Raw genomic sequence first — 9,829 nt, forward strand, 5'->3', positions numbered from 1 at the left:
TGGCTTCCTGTCAAGGCAAGGACTGATTTCAAGGTTTTACTGCTAACCTACAAAGCATTATATGGGCTTGCTCCTACCAATCTTTCTGATTTGGTCCTACCGTACATACCTACACGTACGCTACGGTCACAAGACGCAGGCCTCCTAATTGTCCCTAGAATTTCTAAGCAAACAGCTGGAGGCAGGGCTTTCTCCTATAGAGCTCAATTTTTATGGAATGGTCTGCCTACCCATGTGAGAGACGCAAACTCGGTCTCAACCTTTAAGTCTTTACTGAAGACTCATCTCTTCAGTGGGTCATATGATTGAGTGTTGAGTGTAGTCTGGCCCAGGAGTGGGAAGGTGAACGGAAAGGCTCTGGAGCAACGAACCGCCCTTGCTGGGAAGCATGGCCAGGTCCCCTCTTTCCACTGGGATTCTCTGCCTCTAACCCTATTACAGGGGCTGAGTCACTGGCTTACTGGGGCTCTTTCATACCGTCCCAGGGAGGGGTGCATCACTTGAGTGGGTTGAGTCACTGATGTGATCTTCCTGTCTGGGTTGCCCCCCCCCCCTTGGGTTGTGCCATGGCGGAGATTTTTGTGGGCTATACTCGGCCTTGTCTCAGGATGGTAAGTTGGTGGTTGAAGATATCCCTCTAGTGGTGTGGGGGCTGTGCTTTGGCAAAGTGGGTGGGGTTATGTCCTTCCTGTTTGGCCCTGTCCGGGGGTGTCCTCGGATGGGGCCACAGTGTCTCCTGACCCCTCCTGTCTCAGCCTCCAGTATTTATGCTGCAGTAGTTTATGTGTCGGGGGGCTAGGGTCCGTTTGTTATATCTGGAGTACTTCTACTGTCCTATTCGGTGTCCTGTGTGAATTTAAGTGTGCTCTCTCTAATTCTCTCTTTCTCTCTTTCTTTCTCTCTCTCGGAGGACCTGAGCCCTAGGACCATGCCCCAGGACTACCTGACATGATGACTCCTTGCTGTCCCCAGTCCACCTGGCCGTGCTGCTGCTCGTTTCAACTGTTACATTGATGACTGCCTTATTATTATTGGACCATGCTGGACATTTATGAACATTTGAACATCTTGGCCATGTTCTGTTATAATCTCCACCCGGCACAGCCAGAAGAGGACTGGCCACCCCACATAGCCTGGTTCTTCTCTAGGTTTCTTCCTAGGTTTTGGCCTTTCTAGGGAGTTTTTTCTAGCCACCGTGCTTCTACGCCTGCATTGCTTGCTGTTTGGGGTTTTAGGCTGGGTTTCTGTACAGCACTTTGAGATATCAGCTGATGTACAAAGGGCTATATAAATACATTTGATTTGATTTGATTTGACACGCACTTCAGGGAGAGTGCGAGGAGCAGGCACAGGACGTACCTGACTGGAAAGGCACACTTTAGGGAGAGTGCGAGGATCAGGCACAGGACGTACCGGACTGGGGACACGCACTTCAGGGAGAGTGCGAGGAGGAGGCACAGGACATACTGGGCTGTAGAGGCGCACTAGAGACCTGGTGCATAGACCTGGCACAAATTGTACCGGAACAATGGCACACTTCGCATGGCGAGTGCGGGGAGCTGGCACAGGACGTACTGGGCTGTGTATGCGCACTGGAGACCTGGTGCGTAGAACCGGCACAAATTGTACCGGAACAATGGCACACTTCGTGCGGGGAGCTGGCACAGGACTTACTGGGCTGTGTATGCGCACTGGAGACCTGGTGCGTAGAACCGGCACAAATTGTACCGGAACAATGGCACACTTCGTGCAGGGAGCTGGCACAGGACATACTGGGCTGTGTATGCGCACTGGAGACCTGGTGCGTAGAACCGGCACAAATTGTACCGGAACAATGACACACTTCGCAAGGTGAGTGCGGGGAGCTGGCACAGGACGTACTGGGCTGTGTATGCGCACTGGAGACCTGGTGAGTAGATCTGGCATAACTTGTCCCAGAACGGTGACACACACCACAGGGCGAGTGCGTGGAGGAAACACAGGACATACCGGACTAGGGAGGCGCACTGGAGGCCAGATGCGTGAAACTGGTGCAGATGATGAACTGGTGTCATGCTCCTCAGCATGCCCACGCTGCAGCACTCTCATCGCCACCACCTCTCTCCGGAATCTTTTATCGAGTTCCTCCTCCTTCCACTCTGGCTCATTTCTTGGCTCCTCCGACCACCCCGTGTTCCCCCTCCCAATTTTTCTTTTGCGGGCTGTCTTTTGAGCTTTCTACCTGGCCGTGAACCCTGGCATTGTCGCTGTCCTCCCTTCTCTTCTTGCGTGTCCCGCCAAGGAGGGCGATCCTGTCCTGCCAGGATTTCCTCCCAAGTCTAGGATCCCTTCCCATCCAAAATCTCCTCCTAAGTCCATGATACTTTCTCCACCTGGGCACGCTGCTTGGTCCTGTTGTGGTGGGATCTTCTGTCACGATCGTCGTTGTAATCATACTCAGACCAAAGCGCAGCGTGGAATCGGTTCGGTGAAATACGTAATAGATAAGTTTCTTGCCTATTTCACTTGCTTTGGCAATGTAAACACATGTTTCCTATGCCAATAAAGCATGGGAAACAATAAAGCATGGGAGAGAGAGTGAAAGAAAGAGGCAGAGAGAGAGAAAGAAACAGTCAGAGGGAGAGAAAGAAATGAGAGAGAGAGAGAGAGAGAGAGAGAGAGAGAGAGAGAGAGAGAGAGGGAGGGAGGGAGGGAGAAGGGGAGGGAGGGGGGCAGAGAGAATATTATTGTCTCGATCATAGTCTTCATACTCTTCTAATACTGTAAGTATGAGTCTCAAATCAAACATTTTATAGAACAAAAATAGCTTTAATGGATATTCAATTACTACAGCCATTTCAACGTTGTTTACTGTGCTCCTTTGCTCCCAGTGTTAATGTATAATAATACATAATTTAATAAAAAATAAATCAGAATATATAATATTAATAAATCATATTAATATAAATATATAATAATCATAAATAATAATAATAGTAATAATAATAATCATGTAATTACATGAAGGCCTACTACCATCAATAAATAAACAGTGCATCTGGCAGAGTTAAAAGGTTCATCCTTACACAGTGGTATAATTTTCACTATTTGGAAAATGTTGAATTCATTATGGTGGTAGATGAAACATTGAGTTTTACTGAAGCTGCCCATAACATGAAGCAATCCTGTTGTATTTAATCAAACCACAACATTAAATCAGGATTCTCAATGCCTCACCAGACAAAAGCACACATCTGGCATTTGTAAACAGCGACATTATTGACAACCATTATGTACAAAGTCAATCGACAGCTGATTCAGACATTTCAGTTCTCTGACTATAAACCCGCGGGATTTTGTGTGCATGATACACAACCGGCTATTATCTGCCTGATAAAACAATACCAAAACATTTGATTTGGCACTTTCAAAAATGCATAAAAACCTCACAGTAGCACACATTGTTTAAATCAGTCAAAGATTGAGACGAACACATTTTGTTGACAAACATTTCACATACCAAACAGAACAACCAACACCTCCTTTGCAAAAAAGCGACTGCAGCTAGAGGCTCATCATTGTCTGTAAAACAGCTTCGGCACATGATACCACTCATTTCTTATTTTTGTCCAGCAATGGAATACTTCTGCATACTGGAGCAAAGTAGGCCTAAATTAGGACGAGCAATGTAACTCTTTTGCATTTGTATTTATTATCGATCCCCATTAGTTCCTGCCAAGGCAGCAGCTACTCTTCCTGGGGTTTATTATGGATCCCCATTAGTTCCTTCCAAGGCATCAACTACTCTTCCTGGGGTTTATTATGGATCCCCATTAGTTCCTGCCAAGGCAGCAGCTTCCTGGGGCCGTGCAAAATGAAGGCAGTTTACATAATTAAAAAAACATTACTATACATTCACAGATTTCACAACACACTGTGTGTCCTCAGGCCCCTACTCCACCACCACCAACACCACATATCTACAGTACTAAATCCATGTGTGTGTGTTTGTGTGTATGCATGTGTCTGTGCCTATGTGAGTGTTGCGTCACAGTCCCCACTGTTCCACAATGTGTTCCATAATATGTTTTTTATCTGTTTTTTCAATCTTCTTTTACTGCTGGCATTAGTTACTTGATGTGGAATAGAGTTCCATGTCGTCATGGTTCTATATAGTACTGTGCACCTCCCATAGTCTGTTCTGGACTTGGGGACTGTGAAGAGACCTCTTGTGGCATGTCTTGTGGGGTATGCATGGGTGTCCGAGCTGTGTGTCAGTAGTTTAGATAGACAGCTTGGTATATTCAACATGTCAATACCTCTCATAAATACAAGTAGTGATGAAGTCAATCTCTCCTCCACCTTGACCCAGGAGAGATTGACATGCAGATTATTGATATTAGCTCTCTGTGTACATCCAAGGGGAAACCGTGCCGCTCTGTTCTGAGCAAATTGCAATTTTTTGTGGTACCCTGACCACACGACTGAACAGTAGTCAAGGTGCGACAAAACTAGGGCCTGTAGGACCTGTCTTGTTGATAGTTTTGGTAAGAAGGTAGAAACTAGAACCTGTAGGACCTGTCTTGTTGATAGTGTTGGTAAGAAGGTAGAGCAGTGCTTTATTATGGACATACTTCTCCCCATCTTAGCTACTGTTAAATTAATATGTTTTGACCGTGACAGTTTACAATCCAGGGTTACTCTAAGCAGTTTAGTAATCTCAACATGCTCAATTTCCACATGATTTATTACAAGATTTAGTTGAGGTTTACGGTTTAGTGAATGTTTTGTACCAAATACAATGCTTTTAGTTTTAGAAATATTTAGCTAACTTATTCCTTGCCACCCACTCTGTAACTAACTGCAACTCTTTGTTATGTGTCGCAGTCATTTCAGTCACTGTAGTAGTGTTGGTCATTACTGAGATGTGGCTAAGGAAGAGTGTTTGGAATACTGATGTTAACCTTTCTGGTTATAACCTTTTTAGGCAAGACAGATCTTCCAAAGGTGGGGGAGTGACAATCTTTACTAAGGATCACCTTCAGTGCTCAGTTGTCTCCACCAAGTCTGTCCCCAAACAATTTGATGTGCTGGTTTTAAGTATAAAACTTTCAAAAAGTTATTTGTTGACTGTTGCTGGGTGCTATCGTCCTCCATCAGCACCGGCCTGTACCCTACTCTCTCCTGGCCCAAGCTTTCTCCTGCCCACTTACACCAAGTCTGAATTTGTCCTGCTAGATGAGCTAAACTGGGACATACTTAAACCACCTGACCAAGTCCTAAAGCAATGGGACTCCCTAAATCGTTCTCAGATTATTACCAATCCCACAAGGTATGACTCCAAACACCCAGAAAAGGCTACTCTTCTTGATGTTATCCTCACAAATCATCTTGATAGGTATCAGTCTGGTGTTTTCTGTAATGACCTTAGTGATCACTGTTTATCAGCCCGTGTTCGTAATGGATGCTCAGTGAAACAACCTGTCCTGATTTGGTATAGAATCAGCTTGATCCCCCTCTGTCGAAGACACTTAGACCTTCTTTTTTTATATACAAACACCTCTCCTCACAGGTGTGATTACTACCTCTGAGGGTTTAGAGCTTGAGGTAGTCACCTCATACAAGTACTTGGGAGTATGGCGAGAGGGTACACTGTCCTTATCTCAGCACATATCAAAGCTGCAGGCTAAAGTTACATCTGGACTTGGTTTCCTCTATTGTAATCGCTCCTCTTTCACCCCAGCTGCCATACTAACCCTGAATCAGATGACCATCCTTCCCATGCTAGATTACGGAGACATAATTTATAGATCGGCAGGTAAGGGTGCTCTCGAGTGGCTAGATGTTCTTTACCATTCGGCCATCAGATTTGCCACCAATGCTCCTTATAGGACACATCACTACACTCTATACTCCTCTGTAAACTGGTCATCACTGTATACCCGTCGCAAGACCCACTGGTTGATGCTTATTTATAAAACCCTCTTAGGCCTCACTCCCCCTTATCTGAGATATATTCTGCAGCCCTCATCCTCCACATACAACACCCATTCTGCCAGTCACATTCTGTAAAAGGTCCCCAAAGCACACACATCCCTGGGTCGCTCGTCTTTTCAGTTCACTGCAGCTAGCGACTAGAAGGAGCTGCAACAAATGCTCAAACTGAACAGTTTTATCTCCCTCTTCATTCAAAGACTCAATAATGGACACTCCTAATGACAGTTGTGGCTGCTTTGTGTGATTTATTGTTGTCTCTACCTTCTTGCCCTTAATGTGCTGTTGTCTGTGCCCAATAATGTATGTGCCATGTTTTGTGCTGCTACCATGTTGTGTTGCTACCATGTTGTTGTCATGTTGTGTTGCTACCATGCTGTGTTGTCATGTGTTGCTGCCTTGCTATGTTGTTGTCTTAGGTGTCTCTTTATGTAGTGCTGTCTCTCTTGTCGTGATGTGTGTTTTGTCCTATATTTATATATTTCTTTATTTTTCATTTTTAATCCCAGCTCCCGTCCCCGCGGGAGGCCTTTTGCCTTTTGGTAGGCCATCATTGTAAATAAGAATTTGTTCTTAACTGACTTGCCTAGTTAAATAACTATTAGATCAAATAAAAATAAATGAAAAGTAGCTAACGTGTAAAGTATTGAATCATCCGCATACATAGACACTCTGGCTTTACTCAGTGGCATGTCGTCAGTAAAAATGGAAAAAAGCAAGGGGCCCGAAACAGCTACCCTGGGGAATTTCTGATTCTACCTGGATTATGTTGGAGAGGCTTCCATTAAATAACACCCTCTGTGTTCTGTTAGATACGTAATTCTTTATCCACATTTTAGCGGGGGGTATTAAGCCATAACCTGCTATAAGCCATCTATAGACCACCCTCTGCCCCCAGCTGTGCTCTGGACACCATATGTGAACTGATTGCACCCCATCTATCTTCAGAGCTCGTGTTGCTCGGTGACCTGAACTGGAACATGCTTAACACCCCAGCCATCCTATAATCTAAGCTTGATGCCCACAAATTATCAATGAACCTACCAGGTACCACCCCAAAACCTTAAACACGGGCACCCTCATGGATATCATCCTAACCAACTTGCCCTCTAAATACACCTCTGCTGTTTTCAACCAAGATCTCAGTGATCACTGCCTCATTGCCTCAGCGACCTCCACTCATCACTGTCAAACGCTCCCTGAAACACTTCAGCTTGCAGGCCTTTCTAATCGACCTGGGCCGGGTATGTTGGAAGGATATTGACCTCATCCCGTCAGTAGAGGATGCCTGTTTTTTTTAAATGCTTTCCTCACTATCTTAAATAAGCATGGCCCATTCAAAAAATTTAGAACCAGGAACAGATATAGCCCTTGGTTCACAAAAAAATCCTATGGCGTTCTGCATTAGCATCGAACAGCCCCCATGATATGCAACTTTTCAGGGAAGTTAGAAACCAATATACACAGGCAGTTAGAAAAGCCAAGGCTAGCTTTTTCAAGCAGAAATTTGCTTCCTGCAACAAAAAATCAAAAAAGTTCTGGGACACTGTAAAGTCCATGGAGAATACACCAATGATGTCGTTCTTGCTGCTAGTGATTCTCTGATCCACCTCTATGCAGACGACACAATTCTGTATACTTCTGGCCCTTCTTTGGACACTGTGTTATCAACCCTCCAGACGAGCTTCAATGCCATTACAACTCTCCTTCTGTGGTCTCCAACTGCTCTTAAATACTAGTAAAACTAAATGCATGCTCTTCAACTGATCGCTGCCTGCACTTGCCCGCCCGTCCAGCATCACTACTCTGGACGGTTCTGACTTAGAATATGTGGACAACTACAAATACGTATGTGTCTGGCTAGACTGTAAACTCTCCTTCCATCAAACATCTCCAATCCGAAGGTAAATCTAGAATTGGCTTCCTATTTTGCAACAAAGCATCCTTCACTCATGCTGCCAAACATACCCTAGTAAAACTGACCATCCTACCGATCCTCGACTTCGGTGATGTCATTTACAAAATAGCCTCCAATACCCTACTCAATAAATTGGATGCAGTCGATCACAGTGCCAAAGCCCCATATACTACCCACCACTGCGACCTGTACGCTCTCGTTGCCTGGCCCTCGCTTCATACTTGTCGCCAAACCCACTGGCTCCAGGTCATCTACAAGACGCTGCTAGGTAAAGTCCACCCTTTTCTCAGCTCGCTGGTCCCCATAGCAGCACCCACCTGTAGCGTAGCACTCGCTTCAGCAGGTATATCTCTCTGGTCACCCCCAAAACCAATTCTTCCTTTGGCCGCCTCTCCTTCCAGTTCTCTGCTGCCAATGACTGGAACGAACTACAAAAATCTCTGAAACTGGAAACACTTATCTTCCTCACTAGCTTTAAGCAACAGCTGTCAGAACAGCTCACAGATTACTGCACCTGTACATAGACCATCTATAATATTGCCTAAACAACTACCACTTCCCCTACTGTATTTATTTATTTGTTATTTATTTTGCTCCTTTGCACCCAATTATTTATATGTCTACTTTGCACATTCTTCCACTGCAACTGTACCATTCCAGTGTTTTACTTGCTATATTGTATTTACTTCGCCACCATGGCCTTTTTTTTTGCCTTTACCTCCCTTATCTAACCTCATTTGCTCACATCGTATATAGACTTATTTTTCTACTGTATATTATTGACTGTATGTTTGTTTTACTCCATGTGTAACTCTGTGTTGTTGTATGTGTCGAACTGCTTTGCTTTATCTTGGCCAGGTCTCAATTGTAAATGAGAACTTGTTCTCAACTTGCCTACCTGGTTAAAAAAAGGTGAAATCATTTTTTTTTTTAAATAACACATATGTTTTTCCAGCTGCAGACTGAGTGTTCTGTTAGATAAGCAACTCTTTATTCACATTATAGCAGGGGGTGTAAAGCCATAACACATATGTTTTTCCAGCAGCAGACTATGATCGATAATGTCAAAAGCTGCATTGAAGTCTAACAAGACAGCTCCCACAATAATTTTATCATCAATTTCTCTCAGCCAATCATCAGTCATTTGTGAAAGTGCTGTGCTTGTTGAGTTTCCTTCCTTATATAAGAGTGCTGAAAGTCTGTTGTCAATTTGTTTACTGTGAAATAGCATTGTATCTGGTCAAACACCATTTTTTCCATAAGTTTACTAAGGGTTGGTAACAGGCTGATTGGTTGGATATTTGAGCCAGTAAAGGGGGCTTTACTATTCTTGGGTAGCGGAATGACTTTTGCTTCCCTCCAGGCCCGAGGGCACACGTTCTCTAGTAGGCTTAAATTGAACATATGGCAAATAGGAGTGGCAATATCGTCTACTATTATCCTCAGTAATTTATCATCCAGATTGTCAGACCCAGGTGGCTTGTCATTGTTGATAGTCAACAATAATTATTTCACCTCTTCCACACGGACTTTACGGAATTCAAAAGTACAATTCTTGTCTTTCATAATTTGGACCGATATACTTGGATATGTAGTGTCGTCAGCGTTTGTTGCTGACATGTCATCTCTAAGTTTGCTTATCTTGCCAATGAAAAAGTCATTAAAGTAGTTTGCAATATCAGTGGGCTTTGTGATGCATGAGTCATCTGATTAAATGAATGATGGAGCCGCGCTGGATATTTCCCCAAAAATGTAATTTAAGGTGCCCCAAAGCTTTTAACTATCATTCTTTATATAATTTATCTTTGTTTCATAGTATGGTATAATATTTTTGGGCGGGGGGAGTGATTGTTCAATGTGCTTTTCAAATGTTTTACAGGCATGATGTTATGACATTACCACATGCAGAGTTCGTCATAGCATGTTTGAATTTCAATA

This window comes from Oncorhynchus masou, chromosome 24, assembly GCF_036934945.1.
Source record: "Oncorhynchus masou masou isolate Uvic2021 chromosome 24, UVic_Omas_1.1, whole genome shotgun sequence".
NCBI classification, from domain to species: Eukaryota; Metazoa; Chordata; class Actinopteri; order Salmoniformes; family Salmonidae; genus Oncorhynchus; species Oncorhynchus masou.